The 24,733-nt window shown below is 35.7% G+C and overlaps 1 long non-coding RNA gene across 1 annotated transcript in view; it reads right to left on the bottom strand.

Moving 5' to 3' along the window:
* LOC132360610 (uncharacterized) overlaps positions 1 to 10,305 on the bottom strand; it is a 137,617-nt gene extending 127,312 nt beyond the window's left edge. The window contains exon 1 of the long non-coding RNA XR_009501130.1: positions 10,226 to 10,305. This is a non-coding gene — a long non-coding RNA (uncharacterized LOC132360610). The remainder of the gene's footprint in view (positions 1 to 10,225) is intronic.
* Positions 10,306 to 24,733: the final 14,428 nt, after the last annotated feature.

Genomic DNA, 24,733 nt, shown 5'->3' on the forward strand with positions numbered 1-24,733 from the left:
CTCCAAAGGGTAGAATTAGTTATTTAGTAGGCAAGAAGACAATTCTATCTTTTAGAACTCACTAGAAAAAAGAACTTCAGAGGAGCTTTCAAATGGGAAACGGGGAGTTTAATAGGTATAGAATTGCAGTTTTGCAAGATGAAAAAAAAAGTTCTTGCAAACTTTTTTGAAATTGGTTCTACAATAATGTGAATACACTTAAAACTACTGTACACTTAAAATGGCTAAGATAGTAAATTTTATGTTGTATTTATTAACCACAATTTTAAAATAGAAAGAAAAATTATTTTAAGTGGAAGGTACTACCCTGTAAGGTAGTGATTGCTCATTTTTGTAGGTACTCTGGTAAGAAATATGATAGAGCTTATGTTATGGAGAGAAGCACTGCATTAAACAGAAAGTTGAATCAGAGACCTTGGAAGGTCCTTTCCAAATTCAAGAGTTTCAGATTTAATAATTAAATTTTTCTTCTGGATTGTTTACAAGTCTCTTATCAAATTCTCATAGGACTAAATGACCAAAGGAAATAGAGAAACAATTTCTCCAAACAGGAAATAATTTAATATAATAAAATTATTGAATCCCTATTATATCAGTTTCCTAAGGCTGCCATAACAAAGTACCACAAACCAGGTGGCTTAAACAATGGAAATTTATTATCTCACAGTTCTGAAAGCTATAAGTCTGAAATCAAGGTGTCCATGGGGCCATGGCCCCTTTGACACCTATAGGGAATCCTTCCTTGCCTCTGGTGGTTTGCTAGCAGTCTTTGGTGTTCCTTGGCTTGAAACTACATAACTCCAATCTCTGCCTTTGTCATCACATGGTGTTCTCCATATATCTCTCTGTCTTCATGTGGTCTTTTTTTATATATAAAACAACAGTCATACTGATTGGGGGCCCACCCTAATTCAATATGATCTCGTCTTAACTAATCACATTTTCAATGACCCTATGTCCAAAAAAGGTAACTTTCTGAGGTACTGAGGGTTAAGACTTTAATATAGGGGCTTCCTTGGTGGTGCAGTGGTTGAGAGTCCGCCTGCCAATGCAGGGGACACGGGTTCGGGCCCTGGTCTGGGAGGGTCCCGCGTGCCACGGGGCGACTGGGCCCGTGAGCCACAACTGCTGAGCCTGCGCGTCTGGAGCCTGTGCTCCGCAACGGGAGAGGCCGCGATGGTGAGGGGCCCGCACACCGTGATGAAGAGTGGCCCCCACTTGCCACAACTGGAGAAAGCCCTCGCACAGAAACGAAGACCCAACACAGCCATAAATAAATAAGTAAAATTTAAAAAAAAAAAAAAAAAAAAAAGACTTTAATATATATTGTGGGAGCTACAATTCAACTCATTTTCAGGATCTTTTGCATTCTCGATACCACTTTCTATGGAAAGATAAGATGAGCTGTAATGAGTTTCTAAAAAATAGCCCATTCGAGCAATGAAGAATTCAGATAATACCATACAGCTACCCCAAGATGTGACCAAGAATTTCAAAGAAAAACAGGATAGTCTAACAGCTATTGTGTAAGCAAACCAAAGTGAGGTCATCACAAAAAAGGGAGTTTGAAGAAAGGCCTTCAGTGAGCCACTGATTAACATTTTCGAGCAACTTGACACAATTGTGTAAAACCGTGACAGACAAATCAAGATGATACCCAGCTATAAAGGAGATTCTTTAGCCACAGCTCACAATAAACTGTAACAAGATATTCAAATTGCAGCTACCAGAATGAAGCAAATGACAAATGCCAGGTGTACACAGCATAGAGGTGACAGGTAGTTCAATATTATATTTTCAGCCTCATCCACACACAGAAATACTATTGTCACCATTAGTAGGTTGTCTAGAAAGAATAATAGCATGCTCAGAAAAGTATCCCTCAGACATTTCTACAATGTGCAAGTCTTAAAGATTTTTATTTCTAATGCACCTAATAGTGGTCATTCACTCAATCTAACAGAAGCTGATAGCCCAGTTTCTCAAAATAAGATTCACACTACATTTAAGTTTTATGTCAGCATTTGATCCAAGAAAAATTAATATGACAGGAAAAAAAAACAGTTTACTCAACCATCAGGGTGGAGTGGAATAGAGGGCATACGCTGGTGTCTCAAGAAGAGTCAAGAGATGCCCATGATAACAACCCCAGATGCCTGACCTGGCACAGAGGATTTAGACTTTCAATCCTAAATGAGAGACAGTAGCAGGCCAGTCAGGGTCTCATCCTGGTTATATGCAGAACCAAAACAACTGTCCTAGATTTGTCAGTTTGTAAATCACCCCTCATGAGAAATACTCTATTGTCTGGATATTGTGGGCAACAAATATTCTTCATATTTGCCTACCAGGAACCTGGATATATTTTGCCCCCTCCCACATGGTATACATTCACCAAGCACAAGAACATTCCAGGAATAACTGTATAATACATGTATAATCTTAATGATTTGCAAACACTTGTCTAGAACATGTTCACATTTAAAACATTTTTAAATTAAAAAAAAAGAAATGTCGATTTAAAGTACAAATAGCAATGTACTTCTTAAAACATCTAAAAGACAAATGTGTCCTCACATCGCTTTATCCATTACATCAGATTGCCAAATAAGTCTTCAAAGTTGTTTGTTTTAGAGTTATTTGGGTTTAGCATTACTTGTTAGAAAACTATTTAAGTTAAAATGATAAAACAGTCCCTTACACAATTAGACTCAGCACAAGATCACATACAAATGACAATTACTTACTAGTAATTAAAATAAATCCCCAGAGGAAATACTCAAACAAAAATTAAGGAACATAATTCTTTTTTAGCATTTTGTATTGAAGTATAATTGACATGTTGACAAAAATTAACATGTATTTAAAGCATACCATCTGAAAAAGTCTTGACATATTTATATATCCATAAAACCATCACCATAATCAAGATAATGAACATACCCTTCACCCACAAAAGTTTCCCTGTGCTCCTTTGCAATCCTTCCCCCATTCCTGTCTCCTCCCTTCCCCAGGCAAACATTGATTTGATTTTCACAATAGATTAGTTTGCATTTTCTAGAATTTTATATAAATAAAACTATACAGTATGTATTTTTTTATTCTGGCTTCTTTCCCTCCGCATAATTATTCTGAAGATCATCTATTTTGCTGCAATATACATATGAACATATAAATATACCTGGATTCACTCACATACAGTGAACAGTAGTTCATTCATTTTTTTTGCTGAGTAGTATTCCATAGTATAGATATATCACAATTCACTCATCCATTCCACTGTTGGTGGATATCTGGTTTGTTTCCAGTTTTGGGCTATTACAAATAAAACTACTACGAATATTTGTGTGTAAGTATTTGTATATATGTGTGGTTTCTGTCCTTTTCGGTAAAATCTAGAATAATTGAAATTGAATTGAATTGAATTAGAGGCAGGTATACAGTTGTCCCTTGCACAATGTGGGGGTCAGGGGTGCTGATCCTCCGTGCAGGTGAAAATCTGCATAAAACTTTACAGTCGCCTTCCAGTATCCTTGGTTCTGCAACTGCAGATTCAACTAACTGGATTGTTTTAATACTGTAGTATGTATTTATTGGGAAAAGTCTGCTTATAAGTGGACCCTCACAGTTCAAACCCTTGTTGTTCAAGGGTCAACTGTATTTTTAAACTCTTAAGTAAAAACTACTGTTTTCCAAATTGGTTGGACCATTTTACGTTCCCACTAGCTGTATTTGAAAGTTCCTTTACATCTTCACCAACACTTGGTGGGATCAATCTTTTTCATTTCAGCCATTCTAATAAGTGTTTAATGGTATCTCATTGTGGTTCAGTTTGCATTTACCTTGCTTAATCTTTGCCTATTTTATCTTGAGTTTTTTTTTATTTTTCAGTTTTGAGAATTCTTTACATATTCTCCATACAAATCCTTCGTTAAATACATGGACATTTGCAAACATTTTCTTTCAGTCTGTGCTGGCTTTTTCATTCCTTTAACAATGAAGTTCAGAGAACAGAAGTTTTAAATTTTTATGAAGTGCAACATATCAATTCATTCTTCTACGGGGCATGATTTTGGTGTCATATTTAAGAAATGTTTGCTTAATCCAAGATGACAAACCTTATTCTTAAGGTTGCTTTTAGAAGATTCGTAATTTTAGGCATATATTTATGATTTTTTTGCATTGAGATTTACAATTTCCCAGCACCATCTGTTGAAAATAGTAACATGTCTCTACCAAATTACCTCTGCACCTTTGTCAAAAATCAGTTTTCTCTCTAGTATTCCCTTTTATTCAGTTTTCTGGAAGAGTTCAAATAGAATTGGTATTATATCCTCCTTAAATGTTTGGTAGAATTCACTAGAAAAGCCATCCAGGACTGCAGTTTTCTTTGTGAGCTGGTTTGCAAATACAAATTCAATTCTTTTAATTCAGATTATCCATTTCTTTTAGAGTGAGTTTTGGTAGTTTGTATCTTTTGTGGACATCTAAATTATCAAATTATTTGGAAAAACTTGGTCATAATATTTTCTCAGTATTCTTTTAAATCTATAGAATCTATACTGATATTATTCCTTTATTGGTAATATTTGTCTTCTCTTTTTTCTAATCAGTCTGGTTAGAGATTTATCAATTTTATAGATCTTCTCAAAGAAGGAGTATTTGATTTTATTGATTTTTCTTTATTGCGCTTCTGTTTTCTATTTTATTTATTTCTGCTCTGCTATTAGTTCCATTCTTTTGCTTTCCAGGGTTTCATTAGCTCTTCTTCCTCTAGTTTCTTAAAATGGAAGCTGAGGTCACTGACTTGAGACCTTTCTTCAGTTCTAATATACATACTTATTACTATAAATTTCTCCCTAATTATTGCTTACTCACACATTTGTGTTTTAATCCTTATAAAGCTCAAAATGCTTTACCTTTTGATTTATATTTGGCCCATGGGTAATTTAGAAGTGTGTTATATAGTTTACAAATATTTGAAAATTTTCTAGTGAGCTTTCTGTTATTGATTTCTAATTTGATTTCATTACAAAGACCATACTGTGTATAGTTTGAATCTTTTTAAATTTTTTGAGATTTGTTTGATGTCCCATAGCATGGTCTATCTTAGTAAATGTTTCATGTACACTTGAAAAGAATGTATGTTCTGCTATTGTAAGGGGCAGTGTTCTGAAAATAGCAATTTGTTTATAAGTATTGTTCAATTCCAAATTCTTATTGATCTTTCTCTAATTGTTCTAACACTTATTGAAGTGTTTTAAAATACCTGACTATAATCGAAGATTTGTCTATTTCACCTTTCAATTCTATCAATTTTTGCTTCTGTGAAACTCTGTTTTTGAAGCTCTGTTATTAGGTGCATGATTGTTTAGGATTACATGTGCTTTTCACGAAATAATTCCTTTGTTTTTATGAAACGGTCTCCTTTATTTCTGGTAATAGTCTTAGCTCTGAAATACAATATTTATAATAAAATATAGATACATTCTTTTGATTAGTGTTAGTATAGTATACATTTTCTCATTCTTCTTTTTTTTCTCATGGATGTTAACATTTTAATGTTCTTCCTTTGAGATTTTCCTTGGCATATATGATCACATTTTCTTACAAAATGAGGCTCAAATTATGTACTTGTCCTTTCATTTAACAGGCTTAAAATTAAAAATACACAAACATAGTTTTCTTTCCTATTTTATTTCCTAACATTGTTTGATCCATCCTTTCACTTTTAAACTATTTGTGTTTTTACTTTTAACCTATTTGTGTTTTTACTTTTAACCTATTTGTGTTTTTACTTTTAACCTATTTGGATCACCAGCTGAGTCTTTTAAAGGTTTTGTAATTAAGAGATTTTGTTTTAGTGTTACTTGAGAAAGTAAGAGCTAACCTAAAATTCACAAGATAGTACTTTACACACCTACATTTAATACAAACTCATATGCAAATAACAGTTATTTATGACCAATCAAAATGAATACCCAGAGTAAATATTCACATCAGAATAAAGGAATATAATTCTCATAAAGTTATTTTAAACCAGAGATGATTAACCTAAATGTCTTATTAAATATTGATATTTTAAAAAATATTTGGTAAGTTAGATCCCTAAGTCTTATTTCAGAAGAAAGTAAATGGGTAGCCTGATATTCATGTACAAAATAAGACAATTAAATATATGTGTTGTAGGGTTGGACAAGGAGTAGGCAGGTGAATCTAATTTGTTCTTTTTCATCATTCCCTGTACATATATATTTAAATTTTTTTTAATTTATCAATTATCAGAGGTTATTATTACTAGTAGTAGTGTAAATCAGTAACATTTTTCTGGAACCTAATGTATGCATGTAGTTGATACAGAAATTTCATTTCCAGGGTTGTATTTAAGACAATGACAATGGATATACACAAATTTTTCAGTGATATTCTTCAAAACAGTACTGTCAATGACAAATAGATAGAAATAAATTAAATTTCCAAAATAGATAATCAATTAAATAAATTATACTACAACCATAAAGTGGAATACCATGCAGCTGATAAGCTAATAAATATTTAATGTCAAAGGAAAGGATCTTGAACATACTATTAACTGACTTCAAATTGTATTACAAAATAGTCTACATAATGATTTCATTTTAAAATATATATATAGTAATGAAAGTTTTGAAATACATATGATACTGAAAGAAATGAAATTAACATTTTAAAAGTGGTTATCTTAATATTTGAATTATGGATGATTTTTATTTCTTTGTGTTTATATAAACTATATCTTCACTCTCAAAATTTAATACAATGAATATGTATTTCCTTTATAACCGGATAAAAAGTATCATTCACAATTCATAAAAGAAATGCAAGACTTTAATTTTTATTAATCAAACATTTATTGGTAAATGACTTGATGTGTGTCATGAGTTATATGCAGGTGTGATATATGGTGATGGTTCCTGCCTTCGAGGTTCATAGAAAACTATCCTGACAGATCGTGATTTGGGAAAACCAAACCTACATTTTAAACAAAGCTAAAATAGTAAAAGCTGAAATTAAATGCCCTTCCTGATGAATTCACATAAGACTGCACCCAGCTGCTTTGGAAATATCAAAGATAATTCACCCATTAGCTGCTAATTCAAAAAGCAAATCTTATACCTCAAATTATGGCTTTTAGAATTTTGTGAGTTTTCTGACAAGTGGTACATTAAACATGATTATAGTAAGTCCCCTACATGCGAGCAAGTTCCATTCCAAGAGGGCGTTTATAAGTCCAATTTGTTCGTAAGTCCAACAAAGTTAGTTTAGGTAGCCAACTAACACAGTCGGCTATATAGTACTGTACTGTACTGTAATAGGTTTATAATACTTTTCACACAAATAATACATAAAAAACAAACAAAAAATAAAGAAAACATTTTTAATCTTACAGTACACTACCTTGAAAAGTAGAGTAGTACAGCACAATAGCTGGCATACAGGGGCTGGCATCAAGTGAACAGGCAAGAAGAGTTACTGACTGGAGGAGGGAGAGAAGTTGGAAGATGGTAGAGCTGAAGGATCGTCAGCAATAGGAGACAGATGGCAAGCTGCAAGTTCACTCACACCTGACGTTGTTAGAACACACATTCGCATCTTTGAAAGTTCGCAACTTTAAGTTTCGTACGTAGAGGACTTTATTACAATAACCATCATCATCCTGGTTTTCCCATAGGCAGTGTATTGAAATGTTACAGCCTGTATGATCTTAAAGTGTGAAAAAGCAAGCGTATAAACATGTGTGTATATATACGTATATACAGAGTGCATGTTATGCATATATATACATATACACACTTTGTATATACATATTTATATGCATATATGTGTATATGTATACTATGTACATAGAGAGAGAGAGAGGAAGGGGAGGGGGAGGGTTGGAAGAGGGGAAGGAGGAGGCGGGAGAGAGGAGGGAGGGAGGAGTAGGAGAAGTTGTTTGATACTTGTTTTGACTAAGGACTTGTGTGAACCATTGCTAGCTGTTAATGGAATTACAAATGAATCAGAAAATGACTAAATCTCCAGTGACTTCTGAATCTTGGGAGAATGATAAAGTTTTACATAATACGAATTAGAAGTCACATATTGCAGGCTACGATACACAGCAATAAGTTATGAGTTCCCAGACTTGAGATTCAGAAGCAGATAGAGTGCTACAGGTATTCCTAGAAGAAATAAAGATTTCTGACTTTGTTGATCTAGAAAGGTTTCCTGGTTGAAGTGTCATTTGAGCTGCAATTGTGACGAACATTTACTCTCCTTAAAGTCAGCAGAAACCCTACATGACAAAGGAATGTTAAATGAAACAGGTATATTTTCCTGTAGAGGAGACATACAGTACCCATTGCCCTATGACTGCCTCCCAGCCTCACAAATAATACAAATTTTCCGCACATGACATTTGAATTCTGCCAAAGACTATCCCTTGACCAAACTTTAGTTATCTCCTCTGAACTCTTTTCAATGAGGCCTCAACCTTGGTCTCCTCCTGTCTTTGACCTGTCTTTCAAGCCAGTCTTAGTAAGAATCCTCCTACATCAGTTTAGTGAGGATTCTCCCATCCTTGATATCCGAGCATACTTGATATCTGATCACATTCCTCATCCCTTACCCTGCTAAGCCTTTAGCCTGCCTTCGGCAAGAATCCTGTTAAATCAGTTCAACAAGAATTCCCCTATGTTTGACATCTCATCTTAGTTATTTTTCATTCACTGACCCCCTCACTCTGCTCTCCGGTGACAAATCCCTAGCTGTCTTTACCGTGTTTGGAGTTGAGCCCAATCGCTTTCCCGTACTGTGATTTTCCTATTGCAAGAGTCTTGAATAAACCCTTTCTTACCATTTTAAGAAATATCAGAATGATTTTTTTCTTTTCAATTCTGAGGGACAATTCTGAATCCAGTCTGCATAGATACACCTTGCTTTATCCAGTATATACAATTTTAAAAACTGCAATTCAATTGTAATTGTATATCAATTTCTATTTTTCTTTTTATTTATTTATTTATTTATATTTTTGGCTGTGTTGGGTCTTTGTTGCTGTGTGCGGGCTTTCTCTAGTTGCGGCGAGCGGGGGCTACTCTTCCTTGCGGTGCGCAAGCTTCTCATTGCGGTGGCTTCTCTTGTTGCAGAGCATGGGCTTTAGGACCGTGGGCTTCAGTAGTTGTGGCACGTGGGCTTCAGTAGTTGTGGCTCACAGGCTCTAGAGCACAGGCTCAGTAGTTGTGCACGGGCTTAGTTACTCCACGGCATGTGGGATCTTCCTAGACCAGGGATCGAACCTGTGTCCCCTGCATTGGCAGGCAGATTCTTATCCATTGTGCCACCAGGGAAGCCCTCTGTTTTTCTTTTACAAGGAAAACTTTTCAGTTACTCAACAGGTGCTCATTAAAAACCTATCTCTAATAACTGTGAAGGGTCTGAGTTCACCATACTCACAAACTAACGAATTAGTCTGCCAGTTTCATGGGTGCTGGCAAAAGACAAGAGACTCCTGGGTCAGAAACAACAGACTTGTATTATTTATGACGTAGCAAGTAGCATGACCATCAGCATATTTGCAGCAGCTCCCCTTTCCCCCCAAGTCCCACGGAGGTGATACGGATGAACTCAGATGAATGCTACACACAGTGAGTTGCATTACAAGAAAGAAACACTGAGTTTAGAGAACCTGAATCTTTTACAGTGTGCAGCAGGCATGACTGCCCTTTCCTCTAGAGGGAGACTAGCTCTGTTTTCCAAGGCTGATCACTATTCAGACATCCTTGAAAAGACAGTCAGAGTAAAGATTAATTAGTGCCTCACTTTCAAAATGTTTAGAAATGTGACAGACCCTTAGAGAATTATCTCCCAGTACTGTTTTGAGCCTACAATCATACGAATCCTGTTAAGCATGTAAGAATAAGGTAATTTATCAAAATGTGCATTTTCATGTACGATTTTTGCAAAGCCTGAGATACACTTATATATAACAATAAATTCATTACTTAATCAATGAACGTCAGATATCAGTCCCTTTTTGATGTAAATTCTTGATGGTTGGTTGGTGAGATGGAAAGAAACAAGAGAAAACATTTCATTTCTTTCATTACCTTCAATTCTGCTCTTCATCCTAAGTGACTGCAAACTTTTCTAGAACTTTCCCTGTCTTCTCTAACTACTTACAGGGGAAAAAGAAAGCACTTACTGGGTGGCAACTTTAGTGTCAGGCATTGTAATAGGTGATCTTTCTTCTCTTCTTAATGGTCTAACATCTCTCCAGCTCCAAACCCCATATTCAACATATACACCTGGAAGTTATACAGAACCTCAGATTTAGCAAAACCAAAATATCATTCCCATATCCCACAACTCAAAACCAGACTCAAGCAGATTTGAATTTTATTGATTAGACATGGGGGAACAACCAAAGTTTAGCCAAGCATTACCTTTCTGGTTTGCAAGCATTCTCACGAATTAGATCCAAAAAGAAAAGATGGAAGTAATTCATTCTCTCTCCCTCTCTCCCTTTGTCTCCTTCTCTCCTTTTGTGTGTGTGTGTGTGTCTGTCTGTTTGTCTGTCTGTCTCTCTCTCTCCCCTACCTCCTTATCTTTATATTATGATAAATCCATCAATGGGAACTTTCAAAATCCATTTGTTTTCATTTTCTTGAGATAAAGACACAAACAACACCTCTAAATACACCTTAAATTTTACATATGAAATCTGAATAAATGTAGAAATGCAGCCTAATGGCTTGACAAGAACACAAGCTTTAGAGATAGGGGCAGGGTCTAACATGTTGAAGACTATTGCAAACGTTTGCACTCTATTCCTTCCCATCTATTTTCCAAGTCTAGCATAAAATATATTTTTCAATAACTGAATTTAGATAAATCTAACAATACTGAAATAATTACTTGAAAGGAAGACTGGTTTCTAAATTCTCTACTTAATTCTTAAACATCAAATTGAACAACTTCATTTGTGGTTTTAGCATTATTTAGACTTATCTACATCTCTTGTGACATTTTGTAAACATTCAAGTATTAAATAAATTCATTTCTTCAAATGTATGTTTTTTCTTTTGTCTGCTTTAGTCACTGAGAAGAGATTACTTCCGTACAACACGTCTGATACTTTGAATGTTTCCTTTTGACACTGCTCTCTGAAAATTACAAAGAAGTTGGATGTCAAGTTTACAAGATTTTTAACAACTGCATATGCTCCCCATGCTAAACCAAAATAAAAACCTATATTCTCCACCCCAGCCATCATCAATGATGTTTTAAAAGAAATTTTAATTATATAATTTCTGGATTAGTCCTAGGGTTATAGAGTGAAAGGGTACAGAACACAGTGTCTTTGCCAGAAAGCCTCAGGAGCATGGGGCATGGTCAAGGTTTACATGGTCTTCCTTCTCAAATGCATAGACTTTCAAATGCCCTGAAACATGCCACCAGAGCTCAGGTATTTAACAGGAAGCCAGCACTATACTGGAAGTAGAAACATAATTTTGAGGTGGGATAAACATGAAGGATGGTGTAAGAAATTCCTAATTATGAGAGACTACCATGGATCGAAACTGTGTGAATAGGTTTCAGTATCCTGGAAATCGCTGAACGTTTGGAGAGGTCTTAGGGCGTAATGTATAAGAGCCTGTGCTCTGAAGTCAGACAGCCCTGGGCTTGACTTTCAACTTGTTCTGCCATTTACTGTGGGATGTTGGAAACGGACTTAATATTCCTTAGGCTGCTTTTTTCCTACCCAAAACTTTAAAAAAAATTTTTATATGAAGAAACTTAGCAATGATTGTGCGAGTTAGTTCCTTATAGAATAACACACTGTTAGGTGTATATGCCAGTACATATGTTCAGTGGTGTGACATCCATTTTCCATACAAGAGGAGGCATTTTCTGATAATAATAAATGTACTGCTGTGTAGCAAACCATCTGCATTTCTTGTGGAAAAAAGTATCTGGAACATAGGAAGAATTAATTAAGACCTTTTCTCTTTAAAAAGTTAATTCTCATGAATTCTTTAATATCAAGTATTCTTATAACAGCAATAACATTGCTGAGAGAGTGTGGTATGCTCATCCCCAGAGGTTTAAAGACAAGCAAGACAAACATTGTCTGGGGCAGTTGAAGTTCAGACTAAAAACACTCAGATACGCTTGACAAGTCCTAGAAGCTTCTATAATTGGCCACCCAGAATTATAGATTATAGCTCAAATTTCTTTTTGTTCTGACCTGACCAATTATTTGTGTAAATACAGGAAATCTGAATACTAGAGACTGATCTTAATTCAACAAACCAATTCAGCATATATTCGTTAAAGGCTCGCTATAGACTAAGCACTGGGCTACACACAGAGTATACACAGACCTGTCCTTATGGGATGTTCAGTCTAATGAGGCCTACAGTGAAGTCAACAGAGAATGAAAACCTGCTGCGATGAGAGTCATGACTGCGGTGAGTGCCCCGTGCTGGAGAAGCACCCAGGGTGGATGCCACCTAACCCGGGTGTTAGTCCAGGACCTGCTTTCTGCCACTAGGGCAACTAGGAGTCAATCAAGTTAAGGGCAGGTGGGAGATGTGGGGTGAGAGAATATTCTAGCATGTTTGAGGGCCCAAGCCTGTAGATGAGAGAGTGTGGGTTTGAAAAAGTGTCAAGTTTAGTATGACTAGGGAATTAAGATTGAGAAAAGAAGCAGAAAGAGATGAGCCTGGGAAGATAAACAGGGGCAGGTTCCTGATGGTCTTGTAATCAAGATTACACGTTTTGAACTCTGTCCTAAGAGTAGCTATGAAGCCATGGAGGGTTTTTACCAAAAGCAGTGCTATATGATAAGAATAGAGCTAGAGAAAGAACATTTTATTCCTTCCTCAGCTTCTTTACTTTAAGGTACTGCGGAGATGGAGGAAAGCTACTGCTTATCTTCTTCATGACTATTTTCATCCACTGGAAAATGGTTAGGAAATAGGGAGGCCATATAATTGATCGTTTCCAAATAGTAATTCAGGAACAACAAGTGTCATCAGGGTGTATGGTCACCCCAATAACTCTACATTCAAACCTCTCCCTCTAATCTTTTGTCTGGCCCACAAGTTTTTTAATCCTATTTAAAATGCAGAAATCAAATCCAGACTTTGTAGTAATCAGCAAGAATGGGTTCATTTGTAAGGCTAAAGGATTATCATTCTCTTCATAGTTAACCATATTCTCTTTGCTCTTCTGGGTACGACTTGTTGCTGGCTCAATTACAATTTGTATCACATTACAATTCCTAACTATTTTCAGTTATACTTGGGTTTAGGGAGTCTTTGCTTTACAGTTATTCTACCTCAGAATTTTCCCTACCAAAATGTATCTCGGTTTCAATGGATCATTTCTTTAATGTATAGAGATCACTTTCAATTATTCCCATCTTTGAGCTGTTGGTCACAGAATTAACAGCCATTAGGTCATAAAAGACAGGAACTACACCTCCCTAGATGGAGTGAGGCACATATATTTATGCATACTTACTAGATGAAGGAACCAAATTATGTTATTTTTATTGTTGTTTCTCTCAATTAGGTAACATATATGGGTCCTATTAACATTATATTACACATGAGGAAAATGAGGAATTGGACATAGAATGCTATCATAGGAAAAAATTTTTATTCATTCCCAAACTGTTCTTAACTATTTACTTTATAGCTACCAAATGAAGTCGCTGCATGGAAATGATTATTTCTTCTTCCTTAAAAAAAAGTCATATTATAACAAAATATGGGACATTCATTGCAAAAACTGATTTAAAATGCTAATGCTTTTTTAAGTTATGGAAAGTTTCTAAAGACAGATAGTGATTAGCTTATGAATTTAAATGTTATATTGACCTTAAGGTGGAAGCTAGGTCAGTTGAAAGAAGCTTTATTTGCAAAAAGTATATATTCAAAGAACAAACTGTAAAAATCACATTGGGGATAAAATGCCATTCCTAATATTATTTTTATTTCCAAATACAAAACTGTTATTTAAACCATAAATTAAAACATAGTTGACATATTTGTATTTATTGATCCTCAAATATAATCCTTTCAAAGGTTTTCGTTTCCTGCTTAATTTCAGGATTCTGGCTATTAGTTGCATTTCCCTTACATTTCTTCTAAAATTGATATATCAGAAATGTCCTTTATCTGGGTTTTAGAACATATATAAAATCTACTTACGAATAAGTAGCTTTGGTTTCTATTTTAAATTCTTACATTTAAAACCACTACTGTGGGTCCCTCACCTCCTTGGAAACTTCAGTGCCTTCCACTTCACTCCGTTTCAGCCATCATTCTTGCCCACAGTCTAAAATCTGGCCCCCCTTGACACTGAAATAACAAATGCTAATGTTTTTCTAAGTTCAATGTCTTCTTCCAGCTCTCTCACCCAGTTCTTTACACTTTACTAAATTTTCAGCCTCTAAGAGATTTCTGAGTCTTGCTCTGCTGATTGCTTTATCACTTAACAATGGTTTGGTTTCGTTTTTTCCTTTCTGTGTGTGTGTTTGCCTGTGTGTACATACATATGTGCACACATGGGGTGTGCATCTGTCTCATAATTTTCTACTAAATGCTGTAGGTAAAGTGAAAAGAGCAGTTCTATTAGTGCAAGGAATGTCCATGACTCATCCATCCCAGCTTAAGACTCACAATGCTGTAGACTGAAGTCTGCACTGCAGTTACAACCTGGATGACAGCTCAAGCCCTGGAGTCCTTTGACCATCACTCGCTCTGAGCCCTAGACGCAGCATGAATCCAACGTGAGATTGAGTCACCCCAAATCAGCATCTCAGCACTATCTGACAGCTCAAACTCACATTATCCCAAAAAAAACAAATAAAGTATGGGCCAGAAGGAGTGAATTGCTCAAGGAGCTGCCCTCTTAGAAACTGGGCCCAGCCGCAGAGCTCCTGGACAACTCCCAAGGCATGAATCCAGGGGTTTGCTGGTCAACCCCATGTGCAGTAGAGAGAATTAGAGACATGGACCTGCAGGTCTAGGATTTAATCCAGCCTGAGGCATCCGGTTGAGATAGCATTGCCAGCCCCAACCAGTCCCAGGAACAAAAGAAGTCGTAGGAATTCCTTCCTTGGAATTTTCTATGTGCAACAGCACTCTGAGGCACAGGGCTCCAAGCAGCCTCACTTGCCCAGGTCAAAGGGCGCTGAGTCCAAAAAGGGAACATTCTAAAAGGGAGCAAGTAGAAAGCAAGAGTTCAAAGAGTCCAAGGCAAAAGTTGTCACACTCCTTCTGACCTAGCATCAGAAACCCTGCAGTGTGACTTCTGTCTCATTTTATTGGAAACAAAAGTGTCACTGTGGCCAGATGTGAGTCAAGAGAAGGAGAATTAGACTTCACCTTTTGATGGTGGAAGTCAAGGTCACATTGCAGAAGAGCATGTAGGGTGGATGCTACTGTTGCAGACATCTCTGGAAAATATAACCTGCCACAATCATCTTAATTGTAATTCTCCGTAGCACTTAGTGTTTTACTGGAGTTGCCCATTCACTTTTTTATATTCTTCACCAGATTGTCAAATAATCAAATGACTGATCACCAACACTTGTGCCCTTCACTCCCCTGGAGCCTGTTGATAGAGGCAGTTCATATGAGAAAATGAAAACAAACGTCTGAAAACTAAGAAGGGAGAGCAATAAACAAATTCTATGGATTGACATACAACTAATCACATATGTATTTAATGACTAAAAGTAACATAGCAAACTTTCTTTTACTCTTTCATGGGAAAAGCCAACTTCTGTGAAGAACTGTGCCAAATTCATCAAATAACTATTCAGCCCTTTGCCATAAAGGTTTTACATAATATGTAAAACTCTTCTATGCTTAGTTCAAAGCAACGCAATAAGGAAAACACAGAAGATAAAACTTTGAGCACAACGGTTTGTATGTCAAGGATGGTATTGCTTCCCAATGCCCATGGAAGGGATGTGAAGGCATCCTGAGAGTAAGGGATTGAGCTGCTTTAATAACAGAGATGAAATTGATAGCTTATCTATCCTCATTCCAGTCTGCTCCAACTTACAATGTCTGAAAGTTTTCACCCTCAGAAAAAGTACAGAACTTTATGAGTCTCTCATTTTTCGCTAATCTTCAGATGCTGAAAATCATTTTAAACCCATTCCTGTCATTTTGGATTTGCATAAGTGTCTTGCAAGTAAAGTCTAAAAAGGCAAAGGCTGATATAGTGTGAATGAACATGCCATAAAACATTTCAAACCTTATATCATTCATGTAAATCTTTCATGACTTAAAATTTTTCAACTCGCCAATAACAAGATTCGGGCTAGATGCAATAGCTAAGGCTGAGATGGTGAATTCACTAAAATCCTCCCTCCTGAGACACTTTTAAGTTTGGAGGAGGGTGGAAAAAAAAAGAATCTTCACTTTGGCCTGAAATTGGCAATCTAAGTCATGTGTTTACATGATACACTAGTTGAGGGAGGAGGAAAATTCTACAGGGCTTCCTTAAGATAACAAGGGCAAATGTATTATTCACCAGTGAGATGGGGAAGGTTTTTGGTATACAAATTCTGTCTATATCCAAATTACTTTGGCTTAAAAAAATGTTTAATTTAGTCAAGAAACTGAAGAATCATTTATATATATGGAATTTAGTTTTACTAAATCAGCCTTATTGTATTTCAAATTGAGCACTTTTGTACACTATCACTCAGATAGTAGCTTTCAATTGTGAAATAGAGATTTAACAAATCTCTAAGTGGCTTACAAACACATTGCATAAAAAAATGCATCTGTTCTCCTAAGCACCATTTTTTCTTAAACACAAGTCAGCTATTTATGAATTAATCTAACTCAGACCCTATCAAAATTTTCACTTTAATTTGTGCCATAAAAAACAGCCATTAGAATTTCAACTGTATTTTTGAAAATCCCAAATTTGGCAGTGGCTTAAATGCATCGCTCTGTGACTTTCCTGCTATACAGACCTGACCCATTTGTTGTTCCAACTTTAAAAAGAGAAAGACCAGGAAAGGAAATAACTAAAAAAAAATAGAAATTTGGCAGAAACTAAGAAGCAAATAATCCTTAATATATATATGTAATTAATATTCTTAAAGTTCTACTAAAAATATAAACTAGTATAATTGAGGGTAGAGAGGGAGAATTTCATTTTTAATGCTTGTGAATTAAAACATTATGCTTCAGAGTTCTTATTGATGAAAGTTGTTCAGTTTTATTTAGTGAAGAGCCCATTATCTACTGTCTTACCCCTGCCTACAGAGAAAGTGGATAGCACTTGAGAGGCTGAGTCTAATAAGGCCCATTTTCACCTCTGATGATGCAGACAGCTGTCTTCTACACAGTTTGTACTAAGGATTGTAAGAAGGGAAGTGTCCAAAGCAGCTCTTTTGCCTAAGAGCCACAGGGACTACCATTAGTTGTACAGTTTTGGATGGATCATCCTTTTATAAGAATCCACGCTTGTTGATGTTTTTCTATATAAATGCCACAAACATACACAACATAGATACTATACTGAGTAAGGAATCATCTTGTAAATTTGGAACAATACTTATCCTCATCCCTTCTCCAAGCCCCACCATGCACTATTTCTGCAGAGAGACCTTGAATGTTACTATTGAAAGTGATGAAACCACACAATGTCTAATGTGAGCATCTGTAACACTTAGCAATATGTCTAATCCTTTAAATTCATCTCTTGTTGACTCTCCCACATAACTGAATTCTCCATAGAACTTGCCTCAAACCTCTTCGCGATAATGGTGATGGTCATACAACCTTATGAGTATACTAAAAACCACTGAATTATAAACTCTTTGAAATGGTTCGCTTTATGGTATGTAAATTATATCTTAATTAAAAAGAGGAAGGGCTCCATCCAAAGAACCATCAACAAATAGGTCAGTGATTACTTAGAAAGCTAAAAATATTTCAATGTGTATTTCACAACATTGTCCTTGGAGTCTCTGATACAGTAGGCCTGGCAGATACCCTAGTAGTTTGCATTTTAGCAGGCACTTGAGGTCACACCTGATGTAGGTGATCTGCAGGGCATCCTTGGAAAGCAATAATATTTTTGCAGGAGTGAAAAAGAATGCTCAAGTGTAAGCACTGGAGCAGAAGGAAGGAAGGACTAAGGATGGAATTCTATGGGGCATCACTCTCATTGTTAAGCTAATCCGTGATTATGAGTTCATACATTCTTGTTGACTAATAGGATTTCACCATCAGGGCTTGCATGTTTACATTATAACAGACTGTATTGGGAGAGTCTATTTTAATCCAAAATAAGTGACCTTGATGAGAAATCTTAGACATCAGCTTAGGTTAATGCGGGAGATATGTGTTGGCAGGTAGACTTTTATTTTTCCCTCAAACATGCCACATAGGTGGCTTCCTAATTGTTCATGCATAGGGCCAGCTTTATTCTCATATATTAGCCTTTTGACATCTCAAAGACACAATTGACAATCAGAGTTCTGTAAAATAGTGACTCTAAAATCTTCGCCAAGTAACCAAGAAAGTCATCGCATGCTTACTAGACTTTGGTGTGGTCTTCAGTCCCTGAAGAAAGAATAAAATAATCTATACAGATTAATGTACACCAGGCCTGGAAGAGTTGAAGCCAGTAACAAGACTTTCACTGAAGACACGGTATGATTAAGTGGGGTTTTTTAAATTATATGTTAGGTAACTTTGTCTTAAGAGACATTTAAATGAGTTATATAACTGCTTTCTTCACATTCTTTTGCCATGTAGATGAATTTCAATTTACTCTTTTAATATCATTACAAAAGCAATGAAGAACAATACATATTCCTGCTAATACTGTTAGGGCTGTTAAGTTATTAATTACATAACTAGAGTATATTTAAATGGTTGCTGGCTTGCTTATGTATAGTAAAGATATAATTCTAAAATAGCTAATGGTACTTAATATAAAACAGAAGCATAATTTGTAATCACCCTTAATATACTACCTTTATAAAACACAGTCCATCGTAGTCATATGACCTTTGATGTTTCAATTAGAAAAAAAAGTAGGAAACAATTTCAGAAAGAGGACAAAGCTTACACCTTCTGAAAAGCACTGGAACCTAACTCTGAACCAGGAAGACCAATATTTTAACACAAAACTTTAATTCTAAGTTAGTTTGTTCACTATTTTTAAAAACTGTATGTAGTTATTTATTAGAATTCATTTGGGATGGAAATCTTTAATATTGTTGTCTACTTAAACTTTTTCTGTGTTGTTTCCCTAGTCACATTCCTCCTTGCTATTAACTGTCCGGCTGAAATATATCAGTCCCACAGTTTGGACTCACATAGATAACCTGACCTACTTCCTTAGCTCTCCTTAGCTATACTCTAGCACTGAATCATGTCGGTTATCACCTTTTCAGAATAAGTGCAAAATTTATAAAATTCCTAATATCATCATTGTGAGCCTGGATTTGAGATCTTGGCAATCATAACAAAAATACAAACTCCCAGAATGCATATGGTACATGATACTTTTCAGAGTTATTCATTCAACAATTAATGATTAAGTGGCCACTAAGAGGTCAGCATTGAACTTGTCATTACAGATATCAAGACAAATAAGACATAGCCCTCTCCTCAAGGACATGGTCCAATAAAGATTATTGATACTTCAGCACCAAGATGCAATAAAGTAACATAAGTGCTGTGATGGGTATATATGAGAAACAAGAAAACAACAAATTAAAGAATAGTTATTCCTCCCTGGATGTGGAGACAAGGGCTCCTAAAAAGTTATACCAGAAAAAAACAATGCTGAATGTTAAAAATAATAAGCAATTGTTTGTTTGTTGAACAAAGATGATATATCAGCCAGGATTCCAAAAAGAAACAGATAGCATACTCCATGAAAGTTAATGTGTAGAGGGTTTGTTTACAAAGATCATTTATTTCTGAGTAACTTAGTTTCTGTACTGGAATAAACACCTGACAACTTTCAAGAACAAATAGTATTTGTATACTTAGTAAGAATAAATGCCATCATTTAAGCACCTACCCTGAGTCAAGTGCTTCACTTATAACATCCCTGTAAAAACCAGTATATATTCATTCATTCATTCATTCAGTAAATATTCAATGACCCCCTACCATTTGTCAGGCATTGTTTGAGCACTGGAGATACAGCTGTGAAGAAAGCACTGAAGGTCCTTCCTTTCATGGCAATTTCATGGGAGGAGGCAGACAACACACAAGTAAATGAGAAATTTTGGCTAGTGATGAGTATTATAAAGAAAAAAGCAGGCTTATATTAATCAAAGTGGCTGGGTAAAGGTGTAGAGGAGTTGGTTGTTATTTTAGAAAAGACCACTCTTAAGAGAAAATATGTGAGATAAGATATGAGTGATGAGAAAGAGCCCAGCTTGCAGGACCAGGAAAGGAGGGTTTTGAACAGAGAGAGGGTCAAAAGCAGAGTCTGCAGAATGAGCTTAACATGTTCAAGAAATAGGCAATAGGTTTCAATGAGTGGCATGGAGTAAGCAAGGGAGTTCTGAGGTTGGGGGTGCCATCAAATAAGGTGTGAGAAGCTAGCAAAAGCCAGGTCATGTAGGCCTTAGGAGCCATGGTTTAGTTTTATCTCCTTTAGAGTACAGTAATGTTGTCACTTGCTTTATTCACATGGGTGGTAAGTGGTAGAGTCCACATTCAAACCATGCCTGTCTGATCCAACCTATTTCACTACATCAAGTCATTTTATTGACTATCACTTCCACCAGGTAGGTTAGGAAGAGTAGGCTGAAATTCTTTTAAGAATGTGGTAAAAGTGAAATATCATCTAGGCTAGTGATTTTTGTACTTGTGTATATTAGTTATATCACATCCTTGATGCTTAAATTCTACCAATGGAAAAGCTATTTCACTATTTTTATGAAATAGTAAGAGATCATGCCTAAAGACATTCAAATCATATTCCAAAATAAATAAAGAAGTTTTCAAATATGATGTATGATCATCCAGCTCACAACAGAGCTCAATTAAACTTTCTGTGAATCAAGTTAAAGAGTTAAAACCCTAAGGTATCACTCCTGTCATGAGAATTTCTTCTGGTTAACCCATGGGAATCTGGAGTTTCTAAAATGTACTCATCTGCTTGCTGAATGTCAATACTATATCTGAATTAGGTGATTACTTTGAGAAAACCTGTGATTGCTACATTTTCAAGCATGTTGGAGGATGGATTGGAACAGCATAGATATGGAATGAAAAGATGTGAAAGGTAGGAAATTAGAGTGTATTAATTAAGCAATTGAAACTCATTTGGGTAAGAGCAAAAGCAGTTTTAGTGCAGTGTGAATCGTTAAGTTAGCACAGAATGTCACTGGTTACTATAGGAACTTGGCTAATGGAAAATGAAAACAGCTGGATTTATGACGTCCATAAATGTGTTAAACAGCTGCCTACTCACTGCCAATGAAGATTATTGAAAGTGGTAAATAGTGAGACTTTTACATACAAGTATGTGGGGAGGAAAGTGACTAAGTTGATAAATCTTAAAATTGTAAGATATAGAGTAAATATTTTTAGATTATTTTTCAGTCATTCCTTAATAAACCACTGGTTTATCCTGAGAGTTAAAAATCATAAAGCTTCTATGTATAATTTGTTTTAATTTTTGTATTGAGTTGAATTTGGTCTTCCACAAAACAAACCTGCAACGTTTACTGTCAGCTCCATCAGTACCGAGATACCTTAGGGTTTTAACTTTTTAACTTGAGTCACAGAAAGTTTAATTGAGCTCTGTTGTGAGCTGGATGATCATACATAGTATTTGAAAACATCCTTATTTATTTTGGAATATGATTTGAACGTCCTTAGGCACGACCTCTTATTATTTCACAAAAATAGTTAAATACTCCAACAATTGTCTCAAATAACTAAAGGAATTTAAAAGTGATGGTTGTAACATTAATTATAATTTAGAAAAGCAAAAGTATTCATTCTAAACCACAGTAAACTACATACATTAATGTAATCTTGTAACAAACAAGGGAACATTTATCTCAAGTTTGTTATTTCCTGATTTCCTCTTTTCATCCCCAGGATCACTGTTGAGTTCAGGATCTCATTTACTGATACACGGACAACTGCAATAACCACCTAAACTATTTTTTTCAAGCTTTCTCCTCCAATGCATTCTCCACACTGCCAGCTGAGCCATCTTTCTAAAACAGCACTTCCTACTGAAACCCCGGATTCCCAAAAACTGTGGGAAACAAGTCAAACTGCTTACTCGGGTATACATGGGTTTTGGTAACCTGGATCCAACTAACATTTTTAGTTTCATCCTTTTAGAGTAGGACGGCCTAATGAGTGTGTGGTGCATATCAGGTACTTTGATTGTGAAAGAGGGAGCTATTAGTAATTACCCGGGGACAGCAAGCGTAAACAGACTAAAAACAGGCCTATCAGAAAATATGATTACCTTATTTAAGAGCCAACAGAGAAGACTCTTAACAGTTCCTTTACTTTCCCAAGATAAATCAGCTGCTCCCTCCTCTATGCTCCCTTAGCACTGGGGACTTAGCAATTTCACATAGTAGTGTGGGTATCCTTATATTTATTTCCCTTGTTAGGTTCATATGTCCAAGAAGTCAAAGATCCATCTTCTCATCCTGAGTACCAGGTACAAACCATGTACTGAAAAGGTGTTTAATACATGTTTCTTGATGGTGAATTACTACTGAAGCAGAAGACTAATAGACTTAAGTGGAAGAAGTAAATATCCAAGAAATAGGACAAAGACAGAGATCTGATCACCCAAGTCAATCTATAAAATTATGTTGCACAGGAACTCTGTATGAGTATTCATCCCAAAGGAGAGGAATATCATATATAAATAATCCACCTTGCCTATCCAAAAATATTACATAGCACTTGATCATTTATCTGTGCATAGCATCTGTGCATTTATTCTTTGAGATGAAAGAATAACCTTGCATTCTTCCTTTAAATGGCGATATACAAAGATAAAAGATAAAATACAAAAATTTTAAATCCTGGTTTTAAAATGCTTTGCAACATGTTAAATAGTATTTGAATATTTGTTATGGTTCCAAAAGCGTCTCTTTCCAGTCACACCAGGATGCTAGCATTCCGTTTAAAATTCTCAGGAAGGTATGATCCTGCAATTATTCTGCTCAGTGATTAAGATCATTCCCACTTTACTTCTTACAAGTGTTCCTTGCCTGTGTGATGTTTCCCACACAGGAACGTCACGGCTAATTCTGCATAGTCACCATAGCAGAAATAAATGAACCAAAGATGTAACTCTAATGAAAAATCTATGACCCCAAATGATGCATCATCACAGATTCTGATGAAAAATGCTAAGATCCTCAAGTCTATTTTCTTATTTTGCAGAAGAAAACATTTGATTTTAAAAACATTTGATTGAGAATGATATAAAATAAGATGTTTTAAAATGAAAATATGAGAATGTATGTACATGGGCAAGACTTTGTATTATTAGTTTCAGTGACTTCAGCAATCTTCATGAGACAAATAATCCTTATTCGTAAAATATAAGGAGAGGGCCCTCCTCCAAAGTCCGGCAAGTCCTCACCCTAAGTGGAGCCCTGGTCACTTTTTAGAAATCTCAATATAGCTTCATCAGCCCCAAGACTCAATCACCTGGGATCCTCAGTCCGGTATTCACAAATTTTATCAAACATACTTGAAGTCAATTATTTCTAATCCATCTTCACTCCCAACATTCTTTATTGCTCTGCACTTTCTCTCTCCTGTATCCTCCCACTATTTTCCTTTTGATAAAATGTTATTATGAAAAATAATATGTATTTATTTCAGACAACCTAGAAAAGATTTTAAATGCAAAAAGAAAAAAATGGAAGTAATTCATAGGAATACCAACATGCAGATATATACCGACTGCATATATGGGATGTTCACTGTCTGATGTTTTCAGAGTCATATCTTCTAGAAACTTCCCCAGCCCACAACCCCAGGCCATGGGGCAGAATCAGAGGCCTTGCTTTACCGCATGACCCCATGCTCCTGGTCACAGCAGATTAGATCAGGAAGTCAATTTCTGACTAGCCAAAAGTCAACTTCATTCTCTTCACAATTTGCCTCAAAAATGTGTTAAGATCCAGGGAGACTGACGATGATCACGGTAGTTACCACTGATCTTTTTGCATTGTATAAGCAGATTAAGAGGGGTGGAGGAAACAGAAAAAGAGCACAGAAACCAGAAATAAGTGAGGCCATACAGTCCTTGAGAGGCAGAGAGATTGGGACATCAACTCCTAGTGGTTCCTTGGAGCTGGTTCCCAGAAGGTATGGCAATAATTCAGTCCTGGCATCTGTAAAACTTGATTGTATCTTTACAATAATTCCCCACCACCTTTATTCTGTCATTGTTACTGTGTCATATGCAGAGTTATGCATATAAATTTCTTTATTATGAAATGGTGCCGTGGTATTTTGTTTTAACCAGCATTTTCAGTGAACACATCCTGAGCATTTCTGTATTGTTAAATATGCTGTATTTTCATGACGGCATCATTTTCTACCACGCAACTTTACCGTGGTTCATATAACCAATACCTTGCTGGAAGACATTTAGACTATAACCAATGTTATACTGTTGAAACTCCATGCCTTCT

The sequence above is a fragment of the Balaenoptera ricei genome, chromosome 2 (assembly GCF_028023285.1).
Source record: "Balaenoptera ricei isolate mBalRic1 chromosome 2, mBalRic1.hap2, whole genome shotgun sequence".
NCBI lineage: Eukaryota > Metazoa > Chordata > Mammalia > Artiodactyla > Balaenopteridae > Balaenoptera > Balaenoptera ricei.